Below are 10,792 nucleotides of genomic sequence, written 5' to 3'. Positions count from 1 at the left end.
ATTAAAAAATGCATTGAGCCAGGAAACATTCAAAGTTCTGTTATAAATTATCTTTTAAGATCTGGGATAGTAGACATAGTGGCTGTGCCAAGTCCTATTAACTGGAATAGCTAGATTTAGAAGGAATCTGCTTTTAGGGTTGGTCTCTAAAGGTTAGAGGGGCTTCCTGTCCCACTCTAAAAGATTATTTTAAAAAAAAGTTATAGGTAGCCTATCACATTGTTAGGAGCTCAGTAGCAAAGTAGATATGGACAACTGGAAGTACATATTTCAAAGGAGCAAGGTATAATAACAACTGCTCGATCCCTTCCTATCCTATCCTATAAAGGTTATTGCTATCATTTGTAAGGGTGGGGGAGAAAAAGGCTAAGTTGGCTTGGTTAGCTTTTGATACAAACTGAAAATGTTAGGCTGTGGTGTTCTCCTTCCGCTATTGCCCTCAGACAGCAATCAGAGACAAGCAGGGAAGAACTGAGTTTATACGCTGCTGATCTGAATAATAAAGTTTTTCCGCTTCTCTCTCCGGCCTAGGACACCAGACGGATAAGTACACACCCCCCTCCTTTATTTTTAATTACTATTCCACTGAGTCAGAGAATCTGTGGTAATGCTGGGAGTTTGAAAGAGCAGGAGCCTATGAAGAAATTCCCCCAAACTTCCCACTGACTGGGGAGCTGAAAGGCCCGTAGGCGTTAGGTCCTAACGTAAGGCTTCATTGTGTGAAATAGCCCATATGGGGCAGTAATACTGCACCAGGTCTCTGTGCAAACAATTTTATTCTGCTGTAATACAGCAGTTCTTTCCCCTTTATGAAGAAACTAGGTTGTGGGGGAAGGTTTTGTACAGGGGATCAGTTCCAATTAAGCCCCAAACAATTACAATACTCATGCACATACTTCTTGGAGGCAAATCTTCACAAAGAGAAAATTGCTCCAGAATCAGAGCTTAGAGATGGGATGAGTCCCTCTCTCTACCGGACTGTCCCTTAGTAGTTAGGTTTACAACTTGCCAACATTTCCTGAGATGAATGGAAAGCTTTTGATCAGAGTGGGACAGTCTTTAAAATGAATTGTACTTTTCCTTTAAATATGAGTAATGTGCTAGCTGGTGAGAAATGGAAGGGATGAAATCAGAAAGGTGAAAAAAAAATCTTTCCTTGGATACAAGTTCTGATACAGAGATATTTGCTATGTGGGCTGTGCTGAAAACGCTTTGGAGGAACCATTCTGGTCCTGCTTACCCGCTGCGATTGAGGCAGAACAGGGTTAGTGTTGGGACAGCAAGAGAAATTCCCTGGGAAAAGGATTTCCTCTGATAGGTGTATTGACCCTGGCTAACAAGAAATGCCAAAGAGGTGCTGGATTTGAGAAGAGATTTGAGGAGACCTTCAGTCAGCTTATGTGAATCCAGTGTCCCATACCTTTGCAAAGCCAAAAGAGACGACAGACTATGCAGTCAGCTGGGTTTGGATTTCACAGTTCTTTGCTCAATATGTGAAGCTTTTGTGAGGGCCATGCAAGTTCATTAGTCAAGCATGGAGCAACCCAGACACCATGTCCTCACATGTTCAGGCGCTCTTTACAAGCTGCGGTATTTTAATACTGTATGAAGTAATACGCCCAGCCGAAGCTGCTTTCTCCTACTTCTGCCAGAAGGTAAATTAGCAGTAACAATTTTTACAGCTACACTTTCTCAGTTGTTTTAAAGTCAGTTGGTAACTTATGTGGTCACTTCCTCAGCAAGAAAAGCACTTGTGCAGTATCTGCCATACGTGCTCTATCTGGCACTTAATCATTCTTTTTAATTTAACTGAGAAAGATAGCTCCTCTTGTGTCTAGTCTCTTTAGGAGGTGACTTACTTCCTGTGTAACTTCACTTTGTGCGGCATGAAAAACAACTATGCTGTTCATCTCTTCCTGTCTCCTCGTTTTTAGCTCTAAGGTATACAGCTCGGTACTGCTGCACATTATGCCAGAGGTCTATTAAGCAGCATACTGGTGCACCGATCTGGAAAAATGTAGCAGTCAATGATGCTGGCTGCATTCAGCACAAGCCTCGTAAATTGTGGGCACGTTCTCTGCATTGCTTAAGAGGTGCTGAGGTAAAAGAGAGAAGCTGTGCTACCTGCATGCATGATTGATTGCCAGCACTGAAACATTCCCTCAGACCACGCTGCTGCTTCTTTGCTATCTCTGCTCCAAGGGGCATGTCAGCAGGGGAGGCAGAGATGAGGAGAAAGAAGGGCGCAGGGGATGCACCCAGGTTACACCACTGTCCGTCCACATTCATTGTGGCTAAGACCTTGGAGATGCCCCTAGATACAACATGTCAGAGCAGCTCCCTGGCTGCTCCAACCTGGCTGTGGGCTGGCAGCCAGGCAAGGAGTTTGGAAGCCATGACCAGTTCCTCACCCTGCTTCAACAAACGTGGACTCAGCAAAGCTGAAGCTCTGGCCCAGCACCTTTGCTGAATACGGAGCCTGGGGCGCGGGTGTATTTTTACCACTTGCATTCTCCCTCAAAGTCTGAGACTGGAACATTTACACAGAATACATTCGCTGAGTTTTTAATTCTTTGCAGGCAAAATGGTGTGTCAGCAGGTATTGTCTTGCTCTCTGAAAGAAGTAATCATCTTCAGCAGCCCTTCCAGTCGCAGGGTCTCCAGGGCCGACTCCAAGCTCTGCAAAGTCAAAGGGGATGTTTGAAAGAGAGGGCTCTGGATCCAGCTCCAAAGCCTGTCAAACATTTTAAGTATGCCACATGGCACTCCTTGGAAAATATTGCTGTCCCTGTATTATGGGCATAAATTGTAACGTAAAGAGACCAAAGTTTTGCTAACGGATCCTACGCAAAATGGTGGTGGCTGCTGTTATGAGGGATATCCTGTGTTTCTCTGTGTTCTCCCCGGATCACGTACCTCTAAGGGTATCAGCACCTCAGCTCTTGCTGGTGTGAGCTGGCACGGAATTTGGAAATAACCTCTCAGCTGCTGTCTGTGAGGGAGCTTCGAAACAGTGCCTGCCTGCCAGGGGCATTGAGCCGCCAGCTGTGAGGCCGTGCTGCCTGCGCAGTTCCCATGCTGCCGGGCAGCCCTTGCAAAGCGGCCTCACCCCTCAAATCTTCCGCACCAAGAGCCCAAACAGGTATCGGGAATGATGCTCGAGCAAACCATTCACGGGATGGTCATGAAAACAAAATAAACACCTTTGCCTTGATAACTGTTTCTGAATTAGGATAAATACATCCTTCACTCACTGGGTGTGCCTGAAAAAATTAATGTGCTCTTCCTCCTCTGACCCTGCTACTTCTGTCACCAGCATGCTGGTGGCAGCCATCCCCCCCTCCCCAGACCCGTCCTTCCCGTCCGTGCGAGGCTCCCTGTGCAGGTCTCCAGAGCCGCAACGGACTGGGGAAACCCAATGGCCAAGCCGCAAGGCTTGACTCCTGGCAGGCCAAAAGGGTGGACAGTCGTGAATCCTCACTAAAAATGGTGGGGTGCATCTCACCCAAAGGTGGGCCCTCGGCAGCACTGCCCACACACCGCCCCGTGACGTGGGCTTGCAGCCACCATCCTGGGCTCGGCACTTGGTTTTACCCGAGAAGTAACATGGAACTGCGTGGTGGTGTGGGGAGACAGCGGTGACATTGCCAGCCTCACGCCTGCATGAGAAGGACATCCCAGCTGGAACCTCCTCGCCAAGCAAAACCTCCTGGGGGCTGGGGGCTCTCGCAGCCCCAGCTCACGGCAGCGCTGGTCTCCGCTAACGGCACTCGGGGAAAGCGTCCCGGCTGCAGGGGCCCCCGCGAGCGGAAGGCGTGGGAGGTCACAGCCCCTGGGCAGGCGCGGGGAAGGGGAGCGCGAGGCCGTAGCGCGATGGCTTGTGGCGAGGAGCACCTGTGGGGTGGGGTGAGAGGCCTCAGAGCCTCCTGGACCTCCCCGAGACCTGACAGCTTGGCTGCCAGATGCTCCAGATGTTGTAAGCAGATGGGGAGGGGAGTGCCTCTCCTTTGGAAAGGGGGTAATTAAGATGTCGGGACTTAATTTATTTGTCTTTGCCCTAAAAATGTTGGATTAGAAAGCTCGTTTTCTGTGGCGTTATAAAGGATGACAAATGGACGGAGAGGCGAGAGGACCAAGCTCTGGCAGACGAGGCGAGAGCCACGCTGAGGAATACCTCATGTTAAACAAGCAGGATAATTATTCTGCTCTACTTAGCATTGGCTAGGCCTCGTTTGGAGAACGGCATTCATTTTGGGGCACTGCATTTTAAAACAGACAGCGCAACTGGAGAGAGTTCAGATGAGAGCAACAAAAATGATTAAAGAGTTAGTAAATAAGACCTCTGAGAAAAGGTTACGAGAGCAGGGCCTGCTCGGTCTGGAGGAAAGAGGACTGAGGGGAAGCATTACTGTCTACAAATATGCAAAGGGCTGTTATGGAGAGGACATAGACCAATTATTCTCATTAGAGAACAAGGACAGAACAAGAAGTAATGGGTTTAAGATGCAGCAAGGGGGAATTTAGATTTAATATTAGGCAAATGTTATAACTATTGGAAAAGTTAGGCAACGGAACAAGTTTACAGGGAAGATTGCAGACTTGCCATTACCAGAGAAATATGTGGCTGAGATTAGAGACTCTGTCAGGGCTAGGCACGGGGGTGTTCCTGAGACCCTCACAGGCAGACGACGAGGGCTCACAATAAACAGAAAGCTATCAATTCAGAGGAAAATGAGAGGTTTGTGTATATGCACATGCATGTGTATATATATGAATACTGCTGAAATTAACACTATGCAACGAAAGAAATGTTCTCGGTATTCACAGCCCTTATTGCTTCTCCATGTTTTGTCCCAAAATGCCATGCCTCCACATCAGTCTTCCTCCTGCACTATAGAAACCATGACTGGGACATCAGTAAAACTGTATATACATTTTTGGGTCCCAATTCTGCAGTTGTTTTCCCACAGGATGATGAGCTCGGTAGTAAGCTCACGGAGCTCTATTTACAACCAAAAGAACATGCAATGTGGAAGTTACCGGGCTACTGCCATGGATGCTACTGCGATAGCTCCATCATTTTCACCCTATGCCTAGTTGTCCCGGTTTCAGCTGGGATAGAGTTAATTTTCTTCCTAGTAGCTGATTTAGTGCTGTGTTTTGGATTTAGTATGAGAATAATGTTGATAACACTGATGTTTTAGTTGTTGCTAAGTAGTGCTTACACAAGTCAAGGACTTTTCAGCTTCCCATGCTCTGCCAGTGAGCTGAGAGGGAGAATAGCCAGGACAGCTGACCCAAAGTGGCCAACGGGGTATTCCATACCATATGACATCATACTCAGTATATAAGCTGGGGGAAGTTGCCCGGGGGGCAGCGATCACTGCTCGGGGACTGGCTGGGCATCGGTTGGCGGGTGGTGAGCAATTGCATTGTGCATCAGTTTGCTTTGTATATTCTATTATTATTATTATCATCATTCATCATCATCATCATCATCATCACTATTTTACTTATCTTATTTCAATTATTAAACTATTCTTATCTCAACCCACGAGTTTTCTCACTTTTACTCTCCTGATTCTCTCCCCCATCCCACCGTAGGTGGGGGGAGTGAGCAAGCGGCCGCATGGCGTTTAGTTGCTGGCTAGGGTTAAACCATGACACTAGTTCAGATATAACGGCACAACTAAAACCAGGTCCTTCCTACTCAATGATTACCTTAACTGCAAGCCAGAAATCATCAAAGGTGCAAGCGGGAAACCACAGATGTTAATGGAAGCACTGAGTCACTCCTACTACCTCCTGCACTGTTTGAACACTGTAGAGCCTGCACTGATAAATACCACTTTCTTGCTATGAAAATAGAGTGCGAACAGAGAAATAGAGTTTCTGAAATGCAAACTTTCTCTTACATTTAGATGATCACTACCACTTCTGAGAAGTCCTAAATGCTTTGAAAATCAACTAAGCAACCGCTGAGCTTTAGAAGTTTAATAGCTTAATAGTTTGGTGAAATTTTTCTAAAACATGAATTTCACCTTTTGTCACTAAAAGAACGTCCAGTCCAAACCAAAAAGACTCGTACACTTGGCCCACTCTGAATCTTTAAAGGCTATTCTGATAATTTGAAATTTTGGACTAAATAATACAATTAATTGCTGGCAGGCAGTTTATATACCATTTAGCCTAGAGTGAGGTTTTATGCTGAAGTTATAAATTCATTTGAAACAGAAAAAAAAAATCCAGGGTGGAGCTATGACAAACAAAGCGTTAGCCCAACTGTGAAACACTGAAAAGGGTGACAGTGTAGTCAAGTGCAAGGACAAACTACTTATTTGCTAATATACTGTAGACATTTGGAAACACTCCTCTCCTTGCTGTAGGTCAGTGCTTTGCAGAGGTTATCATCACTGACCAAGCTCTTTGTAACATTTTTTGAGGCTATCGTAAAGGCAAGCAAGAAGCATGTGTTGATAAAGAACTGATTTGAAATGTCAGCCTTATGGGAGAAGGTGCCAGCAGAGCTAGCTGTCTCCTTTTTTTTTTTTTTTTTTTTTTTTTTTTTTTTAACAAGTACAAGAGGATTAAAACCTTCCTGGTCAGGAAGCAAACCCTGAGGAAACTAAGCCAAAAGTCTGACAGGGCTGTGAACCTCATAGCCATAGCAATAATTTCGCAAATGACTAATAATAAGGAGTCGATAATCCAAAGGATGATCTCTCAAGTGAAGAGCACCAAATTACTTCGGGGAGAAAATCAATTATCTCCAATGCAGTTTTGTGGCTGCACAGCCTACAATATGCAAATGCATAGAAGTTACCATAGTCACAGAAACCTGAATACCAAACTTAAAAGAAAAAAATCCAAGGAATTTTACAAGGATGACTAAAAAAAAAATCCTCCTCATGAATGGGTGCATATCCGCTCTATTGACACAGCTACAATGTTATTCTAATATTCTTCATCACAAAGGCTGACAGCCGTCCAGAGATGTCAGCATCTATGAAAGAAATGCTGCACTGTGGTGAAAGCAGAACACGGTGACTGGGTCTGGGAGGCAGCACAGAAATCAAATTATGCTCAAATACTGTGGGCAGATTTTTAACATCTTTTCTCTTGCTGAGTGGTGTCTTACTCCATAACTGGGTCACTGAAATTAATGGAACTACTTGCAAGTAAAACATTACTCAACGTGCCTTAGAGCATCAGAGTCTGACCCACAGTACATATTCAAATGTCACCTTGTATTTTAATGTATCTCAGACTTGAGGGCTTTTTTAAATTATTATTAATTTAGAAATAGATTCCTTATTGGGATCAGGCTCTTTTTTGTCACTAGAAGCACAAATGTCTTTAGAGAGACGTCTGAACATTTGGCCACTTGTTACTAAAAATCCCATTTCCATGCATGTGTAATCCACGTTCCCTGAAGGTTTTGAGAGCAAGGAGCCTATTGTTGATGAAAAGGGAGAAGCACAGCCTAAGGGCTGCTTGGGAACTCCAGATGGACCCTCCAAGGGGAGGGTGTGTTCCTCGAGCATCTGCTGGTGAGCCAGGAAAATAACTGACTGTATGGGACAGACCTCATTTACATTGCACTTAAGTGTTGGGTTCGGGCACTTTACTTAAAACGCATTTAACTTTTGGATTTAAGGATAATAAAATACTACTAACCCTGTTGAGGGATAACTGGCAAAAGGACTGTATCAATTGTGCTTGGAACGAAGAGTTTCCCTAATCACAAGCACCACCTTTACGACCACACAAGGCAAACCTCTGAAAAGGCTGGGGAAGAAATGAGACAAGAACAGTTTCTTCCAGAACAGCTTATTTAGGAGCAAGGATTTTTCTCAGCCTCAGTGTATCATCACTGGTATTTTCTAAAAATGGGAAGAGAATGGTGTCACTTCTGAGATGTCGAAAAGAGCTGAAAGTACTTGGACTCAAGCCATGGAGAGAGAGCAACCTAACTTGAGGGACATGGATAAGGACCTCCTGGCCTTATTGCATGATCTGAAAGAAGGGACAGACACTTCTCTTGGGGTTAAAAAAAAAAAAAAGCAGTGATAGATCTTTGTGCCCCACAGGTGCATTTCTCCAGTTCCGGACAATAAATTTTTCGACATAACAGAGAAGATGGAAAAAGTATTTGCGAATTGCCTCAGTACTTATGGCTGTGAGAGACAGACTGAGATTAAGACTTCACTTGGAGGAGGAACTCTCACCTAATACCATTTCACTGTTTCTCAAGCTTATTCTCTGACCCCTTTTATACCTGCTGTTAAGGGGCTCTTCAGAGACACTGCCAGTGAATATATGGGGCTGAATAACACCTTCAGAGATAACTTCATTTAGTATCTGAAGCTGCTGGGATAGGGCACTAAGCTGGAGTTATTTAAGTATTCTTCAAAAAAAAAAAAAAGTAACTCCTAAAAACTTGAATATAGACCCTAATATTACCTGTAGTGCTTTGCTGAAAGCATGGCGAGTTATAAGAAGCTGCAAACTTGTCCAGTCCAAGATCCACTCAAGAGTATGTACTCCCCAGGCCACATGGATGAAACCAAAGATAGCCTCCAAGGATGGTTTAGGTCAGCCCATGAAGTTCTGGGCTTTCAGACACCCTCCCTGCTGGGGGGGTGTTGCTGAGTTAATTTTCAGACAGACACTGCACCAGCATAAGCATGAGCACTAAACCCCCACTGAGGGAACTCTTCTTTTTTCATTGGGTATAAAGTACAGCTGAGTGATCCTCAAAATAAACATTTATGGCAAAAAAACAGTCAGTCATGGTCAAGACAGCCGGACGAGAACTACTGTAAGTAGTGGCTCAATTACACTCTTCACTCTTTTGGAGCAGCACTGAGTTATACACGCTTGCTATAGTACATGACATGTTCTAATATTGAAAATATGTATATGGAAATAAATACTAACAGCAAGATGTAGAGACTATATACCATAATCCATGCCGCTGGGCATTCCCTTGCTTAGGCTCATTGGTAACAAGAATTACCATACTAGAGAAATACATTGGTCTGCCTAACATAGCAAGCGAAAAGAGCTGTCTCAGAAGGAGGCGCTATGAAATACTTGCATATATGAATTCTGTGAAGACACTTATGGCATACATAAGCCTTAGAAAAGTTTTGTCCTAACGCCTATTTTGTACAAGTTGGCCAATACTCTCCAACTTGAAAATCATTATCCTTTTATCAGCTTCTGTTCTCACTCTTATTGTCAACCCAAAAGTCCAGTCTGAGGCACCCAAAACATTTAGCTTTTTATAAGATAGATCTCATCAAGAATTCAGTTCACCAAATCTTGACAAGAACTTTTTTTTTTTAAGTAGCATAGGGAGTATGTGTATATATATATAAAGATAACATGGGAGTTGGTTGCCTTAGTAACAGGACATTTCAGCCATTGTGTTTAGTATTTACTCAGCACTGGAAATGTACACTATATTGAGAAGAAATGTGGTATTTTTATTCGTCTACCCCTATGTATATGCCCATCAGCAGCAAATGCATGCTGTGTAGTTTGACTTTCCATTTCTGAGCTATGTGAAACCTCTGAGAAGACAGCATGCAGAAATGAAACCAGGGCACCTGGTGCAATGTATTTTTGTTACAAGTATTTTGAGAGAAAAAACTGTTGTGAGAGTTTAAAGCACTGCACTAAAGATATTCCTTATCTCACAATTATATCTCCAGCAGCAGAGGAGTGTAAAAGCATTTCTATTCCATGGTTTCATATTCTGATGAAAAAATATACAAAAAATAGTTATGAAAGAGGATATTTCAGTGCCAGTTTCCACAACTGTATTAATGTGCAGTACAAATTTAACAAGCACTGTTAAATGCTGTTTTACCTGACATTTCGGGGGTGGGGGAAGTGAGGGAATAGATATTTAAAGAGCTGTTTCAAAGCCTGCTTTAGTCTGAGAGAAGCATGGCATCAGTTACAGCTGCATCAATTAAAATGCAGGAGAAACTAGATAGAACAGATCCATTTAATTTTGGGTTCAGCCAGGATACCAAAAGGTTTATATCCCTACTTCTGCAAACATGCCATGGGATTTTTCATCCTCCCGGCAAGACATCAGGGTTGCCTTTAGATGCTAAGCAAAAATCTACCACCTCCAATTGCCCAGGTCCTGCGAGGGTGCGGGGACGGAGGTTGGGCTGACTGGGGACAGAGTGCCACCTACCGCGGCACCGAGCCCTGTCCTTCCCTCCGGGGCTGTGCAGAGCTTGGCATCAGTTTGCTCCAAAATCACAGGTAAAACTCCCCTTGGCTTTGATGGATTTTGGCTCAAGCCCAAAGGACTGCATCAGGCCCTTCCCACTTGGCTAGCGAGATCCGACGGGATCACAGCATGCCGCCGGTGGTGCAAGAGCATGTCGCTCGGGACCTTACTGTCCCGAAAGCGCAGGGCTGATGCTAGAGAAGACTTAACTGCATGAACTAACCCGGCAGCGTGTTTCTTGTGATACTCTGGGCATTACCTCTTGCTCCTAGGGTAACCCGGCTATTGCAGCAACAAGAAATCCACTCCTGGGCTGCTCTCTCTCATTATAATTTCAGACAGTGTAAACCACTTCTGTATTATATCAATTTAATATCTGATATGGCCTCTGTCACGGTATTATATCATACCCTTACAGGATGATGGACTCCAGTCTAATACGGCTTTTCCTTCTCTAACTACTGCAATCCTCTATCCATTTTGCCATTCAGACGGAACAGAGCCTGCTCAGATAGAAAAGCAGAATGTTATAGTCAC

This window comes from Calonectris borealis, chromosome 1 (genome assembly GCF_964195595.1).
Source record: "Calonectris borealis chromosome 1, bCalBor7.hap1.2, whole genome shotgun sequence".
In the NCBI taxonomy this organism is placed as follows: domain Eukaryota; kingdom Metazoa; phylum Chordata; class Aves; order Procellariiformes; family Procellariidae; genus Calonectris; species Calonectris borealis.
Note: the sequence above shows the minus strand (reverse complement) of the source record.